This window comes from Prunus avium, chromosome 2, assembly GCF_965620075.1.
Source record: "Prunus avium chromosome 2, drPruAviu1.hap1.1, whole genome shotgun sequence".
Classification (NCBI taxonomy): Eukaryota; Viridiplantae; Streptophyta; class Magnoliopsida; order Rosales; family Rosaceae; genus Prunus; species Prunus avium.
In genome coordinates, this window is record NC_142285.1 from 7498901 (window position 1) to 7512977 (window position 14077).

Here is a 14077-nt window from a genome sequence, read left to right on the forward strand (position 1 = left end):
TAACTACCGCCAACTTGTGGATTTCTTTATCATCCTTTTACTAATGTTTTCCAACGAAATGACCAGGTAATTATAAGGGCTTGTCCAATATAGGTCCCTATATTTTCTACTTCCTAGATATATACCCACCACTCTATAAATCTATATGTAAAATCCAATTTCAGATTTAAATGACCAGTATGATATAAGAGGTCATAGTATTCCTATATTTTTACATCGTTGCCACCAAACTTCATATTTTATTTATAATTTATTTCAAGCATTTCATTAACTACCATAATTTTAATTAATACTCCCTATTAATAGCATATCAATCACCCCTTTTTTTTTTGTTACCATTCCCTCTACATATCACCCCTAATATTGCAAACCCAAAAAAAAAAAATTCTGTAAATTATATATCCAATAATGTACCTATGAAAAATATAAATATAAATATATACATATAAGAATATAGGTATATTATTTAAATAAAATATAAGTATATTATTTACTCAAAAAATTTACAGAAAAATAGGTACATAATAATTTATAGAAAATATAGATACACAATAATTTATAAAAAATAATAGGTAGATTATTACAGAAAAATAGGTACACAATAATTTATAGAAAATATAGATGCACAATAATTTATAGAAAAAATAATAGGTAGATTATTATCCATGAAAAAAGTAGATTATAGAAAAATAGGTACACAATAATTTATAGAAAATATAGATACACAATAATTTATAAAAAATAATAGGTAGATTATTATAGAAAAATAGGTACACAATAATTTATAGAAAATATAGATACACAATAATTTATAATAAAAAATAATAGGTAGATTGTTATCCATGGAAAAATTAGGTACAATAAATGAAATCCAAGTTCTAAAATAGATAGATTATTATCCAGGAAAGATGGAACAAAATTTCAAAAAGGCAATAAGGAAAATTGCCTTTTTCGGCCAACAAATTGTTGACTCTATTAATGAATTTTAATAATAAAACTTATAATTAATTGCAGAGGGAATCACCACAATAAAATGGGGAACCAAAAATTAAAACACTAACCCATTACACGTTGAAATATAAATAGGGGTATTTTGGCAATCAAAAAATTATAATAAATTAGATATTGAGCTTAATAAGGTAATTTGATGAGTTGGATCCTAGTCATGAGTTTTTACTTATAAAAATTGGGTATTATTTATAGGAACAAAAAGTGAAGGGTTGCAGATAAGGTAAGTTGAATTTGAAAGTGTAAGCCAAATTTACTATAATTATAAAAACAAAAAAACAAAAAAACAAAAGAAGAAGAAACAAATGAAAGGGCACAAACCTCTCAACACAAACTAAGAGTCAGCAATGTGCTTGAACTCCTGCACTTCCGTGGACTTCACTTCCTTGAACTCCGACACTTTCTTGAAGTGCTCCCAAGGCCTCACATAGACCTTGGCTTCAAAGAGCTTCTTCTTGCCCGCGTCGGTGGCCTCAATAGTCAAATAGTGATTCATCCCAGCAACTACTTGCCGCTTTTCATTCACCACCCTCACAAACTCAAGCAGACCATTATGCTGCACAATTATTCAATCAAATTAACTAATTAATCAAAATCCCATTCACAATCTTTGTTTGACAGAAATAAAATAAAAGGGTTTTTACCTCCTTGTTGTGTTCTTCGATGGCGAAGCGAGCGAGGCTTATGGTTTCGACGCTGTTCACGGTTCCTGGAGAATCGGTTATTCCGCCACATATGGAAGTAGATTAAGAGGAAGATTGCAGAAATGGAAGTAGTATCGCTGATGGTGGGAAGGTTTCAGCTATTGAAGTTTTAAAGTTAACGTCTTTCTCCTTAGTAATTGATTTCCAGTCGTTCTACTATTTATCCGTACTACCATTTGGTAAGTATCACTAGGCGTGGGCACGGTCCGGATTGGTTCGGTTTTACTCTCAAACCACAGTTGAACCAATAAGAAAATAACGGTCCGGTTTGGTTCGGATTAGCCTAAAACTATAATGAAAACCGAACCAATCCAAACCACTTGTAATCGGTTTGGTTCGGATTGATTCAGCCGGTTTGTGCCTAAAACAAAACCATGCATTTTCAACCTGCTCTTACATTATAATGCTAACATTGTGCCATTATATCATTCCATTCCATCAAAGGCTAACACAACAATATTCCATTAATCAAAAGTTGTCCAATTTCTAGCATGCATCTAAGTTCACAATTTCCATCAAAACAAACATTCTAAAGTTCATAAGAAATGAATACAAGATGATAAAACTAAGAAATGAAAGGATGCCCAAAATACAAGTTCATAATTTCCATTTAATCAAAACCTGTCCAGTTTCCAGTATGCTTCTAAGTTCACAATATCCATCAAAACAAACATTCAAAAAGTTCATAAGAAATGAATACATGATAAAACTAAGAAATGAAAAGCTGCCCAAAATTAGTTCATAATGAAAGGCTGCCCAATTTCTAGTTTCCAGCATCAATTTCCAGTTTCCAGCACCAATTTCCAGTTTCCAGCAGCATCAATTTCCAGTTTCCAGCACCAACTCATATAGACAACAAATAGAAAAGAAACTGAGTTCATGGATCTGTGCAAGCAAGAAACAGGGGAAGAGGAAACTACAGCTGCAAGCGAAATGAAAAAGAGGAGAATAAACTCAGATGCCAATGAAACCAAGAGAAGTAAATCTATTTGGCTTGTGAAACAAAAGGAAATTCATCCTAAATCTTTTGATTTCTTAAGATGGGAAAATTTCAGCCTAATAAAATAATGAATTTGTCCTTAGATCAACAAAAATGACACTGAAAGATAATAATTTCACCTAATAACGACAAGAGATGGCCAAAAAATTTAATTCTCATTTTCATCTAACAGAAACCCATGTTCCTAGATCATGAAATCATCCAATAGAAGTTGAAAGTTGAATCTACACCTTAAAACCAGTAAACCAAACATACAACCCAAGCAACACAGAAAACCTCATCCAAAACGATACTTCAAAAACAACAAATTTGTCGAAATTAATGAAAGCTTAGCTCCGACATACCTGAACCATAGGCAAGTCTCGTCTCGTCTCAGCTCAGCAAACAGAAGTCACACATAATGTAACAACCACTCTAGGCTCTGTTAAAGTTAGCACATCATCAGCACCTATCAACTATCTTAAAATGACAATATATTCAAAAGATTAAGAAAAACAGAAAAGAAATGATATCCAATTAGTTCATGGAATGAAGATGTCATGAACCTCTCAAATCAGAAACATTTTCTTTGTTCATGGAATGAAAATGAAGTGCATTCGACCATCATTTTTCAAGATCCAAAAATTTCATTCCAAGCAACACCCTATTATCATATATAGAGATAAACCCACTACTGAAAATTCATTCCAAGAATTTGAAATCACAATATCCATCAAAAGAAAAATGTGTAGAGAAGCAGAAGTAAAAATTAGAACATACGATGGCTGTGCGACGACGACGATGGCTGTGCGGCGACGACGAAGGCTGTGCGGCGACGACGAAGGCTGTACGACGATGACTCTGGCTGTGTGGCGACGAAGATGGAGGTGCGGCGACGACGATGGATCGCGGCGACGACGAAGGCTGTGCGGCGACGACGAAGGCTGTGCGATGACGACGAAGGCTGTGCGGCGACGATGATGGAGGTGCGGCGACAAAGATGGAGGTGCGGCGACGACGATGGATCTGCAATGTGAGAATGGGTTTGATTGAAGCAGTGAAGGTGGTGGTTCAAATGGTGGCTTCTCTAGGGTTGAGTGAGGCTGCGTGTTCAAGGAAGAGGAGAATCCAAGATGAGGTTTGAGTCTGAAAATAGTTGGTTTGGAGTCCAATTCAGTGTGGCTGGTGTACACTAACACTTCTAATTAGCCACTCAACCATTGACACATGTAAATTAATATATATATATAAATATATATAATTAATTATTATTTAAACGGTTCGGTTCGGATTAGCACAGTTTTTCAAAGCTGAAAACTGCAGCTGAACCAAACTACTCCGGTTTGGTTCGAATTTTAAAACTGTTGACTTTTTTAAAGTCAAAACCAAACCAAACCGGAAAATACGGTTTGGTTCGGCCGGTTTGATCGGATCGGCCGGATTGATGCCCACCCCTAAGTATCACGTGATAATAACCGGACCATATAATAATGATGGGCACGAGAACTCCACTATTTTGCCTCTCAAATTGGGGACACGTGTAAAGATTCTCTTTCCTTACAGCAAACCTAACGTTGGCTTCCAAATGTGGTTGATAAAACTACATTTAGAGCTCCATAGGAGACTCTAAACTGGAGCTCTATGTATATTTTTTATCATGTAATTTAATTTATGTGCTAATTTTTTTTGTTGTTAAATTATTTTTTGTTTATGTTAGGTTTGTTTTTTTTTTAATAAACATTGGAACTAAAAAATAATTAAAATTTTGGATGAGATTCCAAAAACAACATTTTATTTCATAACATTAACGACAAACACACATAATATCGAACCTGAGACCATTGGTATACAAATCAATGCAATTTTTTTTACTAAGAAAGAGCTCGTTAAAAATTATATATATTATATATGAAGAAGCAAAAGATTTCGTGCCCTCATGGTTAGCCATCGTTACTCACAGTAGCATTCTCAGTTCTAATATATCTCCTGAATGGAGCACTTCGCAACGGGAAATTTGCGGCTATTTGATTTGAAAAAGGTAAACTTCGATGTAAATATGAGTACCATATCTTCTCTCTTCTTTGACTAGAAGGGTCCTATTGAGATCAAGACTGTCTTGATCGAATTGCAGATAATAATGGAGCACTACTACAATTATGTTAAACTACGACACACAATAGACGACCCTTTATATAAAAACCGTCGTGGTATTTTAAAAGACGACGGGTGTTATAATACTGTCGTGGTAAGATACCTAATACACCCACGAGTTGGGTTGATTTTTAAAATAACGACGATACCTTATTAGGACCGACGTGTTTTTAGGAGGCGCTAAACAAAAATTTCACCTTCAGTTCGCGAGCGCAGAGCTTTTTAGAAAAACCCTCGCTCTCTCAAAATCTCAAATTCTCTCACCTCCTTTCAGAAAACCCGTTCTCTCTCAACTCTCTCTCACATCTATGAAGCACATCTCCCTCGCGCCTTCCACCGAACTCGCCGATATCACCATCTCTGTCGCACCATTCAGGTCACTGAGCTCTCCAAGATGGCCATCTCCATCGCGTGGTTCGCCATCTCCCTCGCGCTGCCCATGGCAGCTACCCTTCCTCATCGAGACCAGTTTTAAGCCCCTAACTGGATTCCCATCTTCCATTTTACGAGTTTTAGATTAGATCTTCTTACTCGTAAACCAAAAAGGTACGAAGCTAATTTTCTAGGGTTAGCTTAGGGTTCTTCTGATTTGACTTTAATTTTTATTTTTTCTTGTTTAATATTCTAATTTTGTAATTGTAAGTAAGTTCTTGTTTTCGATGCAACTTATATTTTTATGATTTGATCACTTAGTTTTTGTTGTTAATTGGATTGGTGGGTGTGGTAAATATTCATTCTTTATGTGAATCGAGTCTCTGTTTTGTACTGCCAAGTAGGTTAATTAGATTGAATTGGGCCATTAGCCTTTTGATGGGTATTTATATTTCAAGTGATGAAATTTCAAATTCAAGTTCAGTTCTTTCTTTTATCATTTTGCTTATAATCTGGCTTTTTTTTGGGTCATTTGTTAGAGTTGTTGTTATTAGTGATCTTGTATTGGAATTCTGGATATGGGTTGTTTCAGTTTTCTTGTTTACTTGGATTTGCTAGATTCTTGGTCAGGTGTTTTGATCTGCTAAGAGAAATCGGTTACTCCCTATTGCTATGTGTTTGTGCTTTTTTATGGTATTGACCCTTAAAAGTTTCTACCGCCTTGGGATGCAGATTGGTAGCTTTTAATGGAAGTATTGGCTTGGATTATTTGGTTCTTGATGTATGAGTAATAACATCTTATCATGTTCATTAATATTGGTTTGATATCCATGCTAACAATTCATTAGATATCATATTTTCTATTAGAAAGGGGGTTTCTATGAGAAAGGGGGTTTCTATGAGAAATGTTGCATTTCATATAAATGTTTTGTTTGTAAGCTTCTGGTATAGTTTTTTCATGGTTATCGACTAATTGTCTATGAAATTGGTTTATGCACGTCACTTACTTCCCTTTTCTATTTTTGGGTTAAGATGTTTTCTTTCAAAATTCTTAGGTTTGGGTTTTTGTTTATCGCCTACTTGTTTACTTTTGGCTCATTTTTCAATCCTTGGTGCCTTCTCAGTTTATGGGAGGAATGATGCAGGCCTAGCTTCTGGTGTTACATTAGTTGTTTCTTTGATTGTTTTGAACCTCCCTTGTCCATTACTGGATACAGTTTCGAGTTTCACCTTGGAGTACTGATTCTTATTGGAAGGACTGGAGTGTTTTCTATTTCAAGCACATGGCTATGGGGATTTCATCTGCATTTATGCAGAAGCCCCCAAGATTTGACTACAATTTTGGTAACAGCTATCTTTGAGTGGTTGCTTATTTCTATGATGTTCGTTGATGCCATATTCTCCTATATAATTACAAAGTTCGCTTATTACTGTGGATTGCCAACACCCTACCTGACTATTTTGACAGCAACATCAACATGGGTTTTACTCCAAGTCTACCAATTCAACTTCCTCACTCTGATTTAATACGTGGGCATGTTTATTGTTGCTTCGTTGTTCCTTTCAGGCAACTTACTCAGGCTTCTTGGCAAGTAAGTGAGCTAAGCCCCCCTGCTTTCTAAAATCCCCTGTTCTTGTTCATTTTCTAGTACTTGTGTTGTGTAACGATTTTTGCATTTTAATTTGCTTTATTTTCAGAGAGCCTCCAGACTTGTCAAGAGTAGGAATTCTATTTTATATGTTTTGCATCATGTATAAATCCTTGGATCCTTTTCAACTCCTGTTTATTATGCTTAGACTTATTCCATTGATGAATTCTCTTTAACCTCTAATTATATATGTCAATCTCATTACAGAAAATTAATTGTCAGTGGTACACTTGTGATCAAATGTTCAAAGGGTATCAAAACTCAGAGGTTCATTGGACCATGCACATCTTTGGAGAAGGTAGACAATTTGGTCATTTAGAACTTGTTTTTATCTACATTAATGGCAGTGATTAGAATTAATGAAATATATTTGGTAAGATTTGTGTTTGTGGAGTTTGATGTGAATTTTGCAAGTCTTGTACAAGGGACCTGTTGTTGCTGATATTGCTACAGGGGAGGGGAATAGAACAACTTGGAAAATGTGCAAGAAGGCAGAGCTAACTCATACACCGAAGAATAAATTGATGAAGTTCATATCAAATTAGTGGAATTTGTGAGCCACATGTAGCTCCTTTATTTCTAATTATAGGTAGGAAGTATGTAATAGAATAAAGATTGATTGACTATGTAATGATTATTGAATCTTCAAGTTTTATTAAAGAAATAATTTTTGAATCATTATAATCGGTTTCCTAGTTGAAATTGTTGTATGGAATCATAGAAAACAAAAAACTACAATGTAACAGCTTGGAAACTTATTAGACGACATATTTAAAGAAAATAAACGGTGGTTTTACCGTCGTCTGTACATAAAAACGACGACGATTTTAAACAAAATCATGTCTTCTTTATATACAATCAACGACGGTATTTAACAAAATACCGTCGTTTTTACCATATATAACGACGGTTTTCCAAAAAGCGTCGTCTTTACATAAAAACAACGACGGTTTTTAGGAAAAACCGTCGTCTTTACATTCAAAAGACGACGGTTTTTTAGAAAAGTGTCGTCTTTACATGTAATAGACGACAGTTTTTTTATAGAACCGTCGTCTTTACAGTTAATAGACGACGGTTATTTTAAAAACCGTCGTTTTTACATATAATAGACGACGGTTAATTACTGTCGTAGTTTGACTTTCAAAAAGACGACTGTCGATTTAACGACGGTTTGAAAAAGAAAAAGACGACGGTGTTTCCCCGTCGTCTATTTCAATTTTTGTAGTAGTGGAGGTGGTTGGATGCAACTCGTGTCTTCATCCATATCTCATCCATTTTGTTAGATAATAATGGAGGTAGATGGATGCAACTCCTTGTCTTTATACCTTTCATCCATATCTTATCTATTTTCTAAAAGCATTTACAATCATGCTCCCTATTTTTTAGTTAAAATTTAGCAAAAAACATATAAAAGCTATTTTATGAGCTCTCTATAAAATTTATAAAAAAATTGATATAGATCCAAATTCCTATTAAGGAGTTGGGTTTAATCCTCAGATTTAGTGACTTTGATCCAAGTCCTTTGAATTTTGTGTCACATAGAATTACATTCATTTTTAAATATTTTTATTATTTTATTTTTAAAATCATTTTTTGTTCCAATGTTGCCCCTTATGACTTGAATCAGGCAATAATCATTTATTTCATATTGCCTATTGCCCATTGCATAGGTATATATATGTCGTTTCATATATTCGACAATGTGTAATAGTATTTTATGTACCTTTTTTTTTTTCTAGGTAACATACAATTTTATTTTGTCTATTTTTGTATATGACTTTTAGGTAGTCTTCTAATTTATCACTAAGTATTTTCGTTGCTAATAATAACACTATTTACTTATATGTCAGGTACATAATTTAATGTGGGTGTTTGTCTGATCGATTGGTATAATATGTGGGTCTTTACTTTTTATTGATTAAATTGTATTTTATCCATATATTTGTGAAATTATCAAGGAAAACATTCAAAATTTTAAATTCTAGAATTCAATTACAAGGAAATAATACATTAAATTTAGATTTTCAATGTGTTTTTCCTTATTTACCTCAAAGGGTAAAATTGACACAACAAAAAAGTAATAAATGTCAAAGGACCTACATTTAAAACCAAAAACGCGAGGACTAAACCCAATGATAGCTAATCGTTTTGAACCTAGATCTAAGAAGCCCAACTCCAATCGTACTATCTAGTTTAGGGACTCATATATGCTATAACTATTTTGTAATTGGTCAATTTCTATAAATAAATAAAAGGTTAGCATTAATTAAAGGTTTAAAATACTCATAAAATAAAGCAGTATTAAATTATAGGGTGTCATTAGGAGTCTTTCTCTCTCCTCAGATTTAGGAGCTCTTAGAGGTCTCCCTATTTTAGGAAATGGATAGGGAGCATGGTTGGAGTTGTATTTTTTCAAATCTTCCATAACATTTATCTAAAGCCATCCCAATGGGAGCCTTAAATTAGGCTCAACCTCCTTGGAGCTCTATAATATAGAGCCCATGTGCAAAAAAGCATCCCCAATGGAAGATTTGGGGCCCTATATCCTAAAGCCCCACCAGAGCAATCTATAAAATATATGGACTCTGATAGAGCCCCTATAATCCAAACGGATCCCACAGCATACATCAGCATGGAGGAGTAACGCGCCCAAAGAAGCTCGGCCTTGTACTCGTGCCCGTATTCCATATGGACCTAATTGTTGGTCATCCAATAGTTCACGTTTGAACTAAATAATTTCTTTTTTCTTTCTGACAGCAACTTCTAACTTCTGATGTTTGGTCATCACGACAGAAAATGGGTTATATGTCACTCACTGCACATTTTATCGATAAAGAGTGGTGTTTGAATAAAAGGATAATTTGCTTTAAAATGATTGAGTACCCACACACCAGAGAGTCACTTGCAACTCATATATTTGATGAATTGTTATCTTGGCACATTCACAACAAAATATTTACTCTATCATTAGATAATGCATCAAATAATGATTCAACTGCAAGTATACTTCCATCAACTCTTTTGCTGGATTCTGTGCATGAAAAGTTGTTTCATGTACGATGTTGTTGTCATATATTGAATTTGATTGTGGAAGATGAACTTAAAGTTTTATCTCCGTCTATTGATAAAATTACTGATATTGTTCGTAGCATGAATTCATCTAACAAGAGACATGAAATTTGGGTGAAATGTTGTAGTGATTTCCATATGGGAAAGAAAAATATAGATATTGATGTGTCTCATAGGTGGAATTCAACGTATGAGCTTATACATGTTGCTCTAAAGTATAAAGCCCCTTTGCATAGGTATGTTCAAAAGGTAAATGAATCACGTTTTTGTAATTTACAAGTACCTAGTGAAGAAGATTGGACAATAGCACAACTTGTTAGTGGGTTTTTACAAATTTTTTATTCATCAACTAAGATATTTTCTGGTGTGTATTATCCTACTTCAAGTCGTGTTATTAATTGTTTAATAGATATTCATGGATCATTTGCTGCATATTCTGAATTTTCTGTTTTTAAGGATGCTTTGACTGAAATGAAAACAAAATTTGATAAATATTGGAAAGAGTTTCCTATGGTTTTTTGCTTTGCTACTATTATGGACCCTAGGTTTAAATTATTTGCAATTGCTGAATGGTTAGACATGATAGGTATTGATCAATTAACCATTGACTCAAAAATTTTAGCTATAAAGACACTATTATTTTAGTTATTTGATATCTACAAGAAGAATGTAATTCCTGATGTTGTTCAAAATGTGCAAAATGTTGTTGCAACTTCTACTGGCCAAACTCCTGGTTCTATATCTGTCCCTATAATGAGAAATTTCTCTATTGAAGGCTGGAAAAGGAAAAAGCTATCTTCTTCTTCTTCTTCTTCTTCTTCTTCCTCCACCAACACTTCTGAATTACAATTTTATCTTGATTTACCAACAATAGAAGTTGTTGATGATAATCAATTTAGTCTTTTGGGTTGGTGGAAAAACAATCAATCATTATACCCTATTGTTTCCCTTATGGCTCCAGATTTGCTACCTATTCCAGCTTCTACTGTAGCATCAGAATCATGTTTTAGTGCAAGTGGTAGAGTTGTATCGGAGAAAAGGGCCAATTTGAGTCCGAGTACAATAGAAACTTTAATTTGCTTGAAAGATTGGGCCTTGGCAGATTCAAGAAAGCAAGATGCAACAGTGGATGAGCAACGAGCTGAAGAATTAATGAACATTAGAGCATCAAGACCAGATTGGATGGTAGACAGTGATGTTGAGATTGTTGGTGAATCTGAAAATGAGACCATTCAAAGTTGAAATGTTATGTAATAGGACTATATTTTATTTTGCAAGCATTTGATTTTTATTGTAGTAACAGACTTTGGGACAGTATCATGCTTTTGAGTAAGCCTTCAGTGAAGCTTTTGATGAGATTGTGAGTGAATTTAATTTGATTTTGCATAACTTGGTTGTAGTAGATTGTGATTTTGTAAGACATTTTGTTTAGAAAGTGCATAATTTTAATGGTTGTATAAGATTTGTAAGACATTCACATTTTTTGAGCTTCATACTTAACAGGAAATGAAATGAATTTCAGAAATTTGACTTTTTATTAGTAAGCCCATTTTGGCCCGGCCCAATTGGGCTTGCCCGGCCTAGCCCGATAAAGCCCATTAAAGCCCGACCCATGGATCGGGCCTGGGCTTTGATTTATTGAATAAAGCCCAGCCCCGTCCGGCCCGTTAATATTCTTTTACTTGTTTGAGCCTGACCCGGCTTGGCCCAAGCTCGTTAATTTTGGGCTGGGCCCGGCCCGGCCCATTGACGAGGCCTAGTTTAACCTCATATGCTTTTTCTATCTACATTCATATATTTATATATTTTCTCTTTCCACATTGCAGGTAACTAATGTGAAGGACCTTGCGCTGCTACAAGGGGTTTTTTTTTTTGTAAGCGGCGAGCCAAAACGACTTCGCGAATCAGTACAGATGTAAGACTCTTACTCAATGTTAGTCCAACTAATTTATATCAAACTGATTTCTACTTTTTTTAGTGTTATTTTTATTTAAAAAAAAAATCAGAATTTTTACACTATGACCTCAAGATATAACAATCATAGATCCGCCACTACTCATTTCCTAGGGTGGACGATTTTTGGCTAGGTGGGAGGAGCTTGATGGTGTTCTAACTCCTTTGTTGAAACTAGCTCAAAAACCTTAACTTTTCTCAAGAGACAAAGTTCACATATATAGAACCACAAGAAGGAGACCTAAGTCTCCCTCTAGGTAAAACCGGCCATGGGGTATATTTGGGCTTGTTGGGCTCAAGTGGTCATCCTACTATGCCCACATAACTCAATTAGCCCATTGGGTCCAAGCCCAAAGGCCCTTAAACCCAATTTCATAGTTTAGGCCCAAAATACCCTTTTTTCGCATTCTCTTAATTAATTCAATCTCTATTAAATTAATAAGTCTATGCACATTATATTTATTTCATTTCATCTAACCTTATCGGTGTGCCATCCATTAGGTTATAATCGACAAGCTAGTAGGCGATTCAAAACTCTTTATTGGTCAATTGTGAATTAAAACTTCCTTTTAATTCTCCCTTTATGAGAACTAGATTATATTTTGTTTTCAGGGCTTTCACAAACCGTGAGTGACATCTAGCAATATGTCACGGTTGCCCAAACCAAAATAGAATGGGGTTGTGAACCTATTTAGTTGAAATTACCGTGTAGTACGATCCTTCTCTTAATCAATGCTCTTGATCATGCTATTGGGGCATGGAATTCTCAATACCATCCATGGCCCATGCAAATTCTCAATACCATCATCAATACCCTTTTTCCCCATTACAGTATCACCTCCTACCAAACCATCATTACCCAAATTGGATCCATCACTAGTCTTCTCCATAGAGGCAACATCTTGCACATCACAGTGTTCCCTTTTGTGACCATTTCGACCACACATATAACAAATATTTGGAAGGCCTTCATACTCCACATTGTACCAAACATTGTTAATTTGAACAAATGCCTCAAGACGCTGAGACAAATCCAACTCTACACAAAGTTGTGCAAATTTCCCATGATTCTGAGAAGTAGTGAGAGCATCAATCTTCCCCAACAAATTCCCAATTCTTTTCAAAGCCCACACATCGAAACACTCCAATTGAATCGCAGAAACATGAATCCAATCCGCCATTTGAGTGATCTTCACAGTTGCAGGACAAAACCCGGGCCTCCATTTCTGCATAACCAAGTACTAACCAACAATGATCCACGGTCCCCTAGTCAAAACGAAATTGAGATCCTTCTCAAGCTTAAAACGAAGAACAAAGTAATCATTGACCAAATCAAACAGTTTCCACCCTTCCTTTAGGCTCCACTTTTATTGGAGTCGAGCATGGAGATAGTTGTATGTGATCTCCCCAGGAGCTTGATAATAAGAGCATTCTGCCAAGGTTTGCAAAAACGGTCCATGACGCAATCTGAAAAACTGGATACACGGTCCACGATCTCCGTGAGAAACAGTCACATCCTCATCGTCATTAAAACCCACATACTCTGCCTCCAAAGAATTAACATCAATTCCAATGTTTCGAACCAAGTTTACCTTATTCATGAGCTTATCCATGAAGCTCTCAGAACCAAAAACTGATTTAGGTATCACTATGTCCGCAGATGGTGGCGCGTCCATGTTGGGGTCAAACATCATCTCACTCTTTGCATCCTAACTTCTGTAGCGCGACTCTGCTTGGGTAATCTGTAACCCTTAAGAAAAACTCAAGGTGAGCCTTCCTCCATGGAGAAACGAAGAAATAACAACAACAAAAATAAAAAATAAAACAAGAAGAAGGAAAAGTAGAAAAAATAATTGGGATACTACTGTACATTGCTATATGATGTATAGCAACATCAACTATTCAAAGAGAAGAGATTGGAACTTTTTATTTGTAACAGCAACAAAAACTATTGGGAAAAAGGAGAAACAAACGTTCAAAGACTATCGATATTGAAGGTATATGATATATGAGATGTACAATAACAGCAACTACTGGGAAGATGAGAGATCATACATATATGAAAGCGTAGTAGAAAAAGAGGAGATTTTTTTACTTCCACTTGACAAGCACACACATTCAAAGACTAGAAAGCGTCACTACCAAAAACGTGAGTATTAGGGGCAGTAAATTAGGGGCGGAAATAAGGATCT

At 35.0% G+C, this 14077-nt stretch overlaps 1 long non-coding RNA gene and 1 pseudogene across 4 annotated transcripts; one reads left to right on the plus strand and one right to left on the minus strand.

Moving 5' to 3' along the window:
* Window positions 1–1335: 1335 nt before the first annotated feature.
* On the minus strand, window positions 1336–1742 carry LOC110759501 (cysteine proteinase inhibitor A pseudogene; annotated as a pseudogene). Its single transcript, XR_015833699.1, has 2 exons — window positions 1653–1742; window positions 1336–1564 (listed from the first exon to the last, which is right to left on the minus strand). The product of XR_015833699.1 is annotated as a cysteine proteinase inhibitor A pseudogene (transcript).
* Window positions 1743–5004: 3262 nt separating this feature from the next.
* Window positions 5005–7547, plus strand: LOC110770806 (uncharacterized). 3 transcript variants are annotated; one of them, XR_015833405.1, is made up of 5 exons: window positions 5007–5388; window positions 6339–6558; window positions 6683–6806; window positions 6913–6966; window positions 7071–7547. It is a non-coding gene; the product is annotated as an uncharacterized LOC110770806 (long non-coding RNA). The 3 variants fall into 3 exon arrangements; XR_015833404.1 differs by having other exon boundaries at window positions 5005–5388; window positions 6683–6966; XR_015833406.1 differs by lacking the exon at window positions 6913–6966 and having other exon boundaries at window positions 5008–5388.
* Window positions 7548–14077: the final 6530 nt, after the last annotated feature.